At 39.4% G+C, this 277-nt stretch overlaps 1 protein-coding gene across 1 annotated transcript in view; it reads right to left on the bottom strand.

Annotated features, from left to right (window-relative positions):
- Nucleotides 1-277, bottom strand: part of LOC106881531 (dTDP-D-glucose 4,6-dehydratase) — a 34237-nt gene that overhangs the window by 33237 nt on the left and 723 nt on the right. The window lies entirely within an intron of this gene.

Below are 277 nucleotides of genomic sequence, written 5' to 3'. Positions count from 1 at the left end.
ATATATATATATAAGCATAGGCGCAGGCGTAACTGTATGGTAAAAAACTTGCTTCCCAACCACATGGTTCTTGGTTCGGTCCCACTTTATGGCACCTTGGGCAAGTGTCTTCTACTAAAGCTTCGGGCCGACCAAAGGCTTGTGAGTGGATTAAGTAGACGAAAACTGAAAGAAGCCTGTCGTATGTCTATGCATGCATGTATGTATGTATGTATGTATGTATGTATGTATGTATGTATGTATGTGTATGTATGTATGTATGTATGTATGTGTATGT

Source organism: Octopus bimaculoides, chromosome 3, assembly GCF_001194135.2.
Source record: "Octopus bimaculoides isolate UCB-OBI-ISO-001 chromosome 3, ASM119413v2, whole genome shotgun sequence".
Taxonomy (NCBI): domain Eukaryota; kingdom Metazoa; phylum Mollusca; class Cephalopoda; order Octopoda; family Octopodidae; genus Octopus; species Octopus bimaculoides.
The sequence above is the reverse complement of the archived record's forward strand: the minus strand, read 5'-3'. Positions and strand labels throughout refer to the sequence as shown.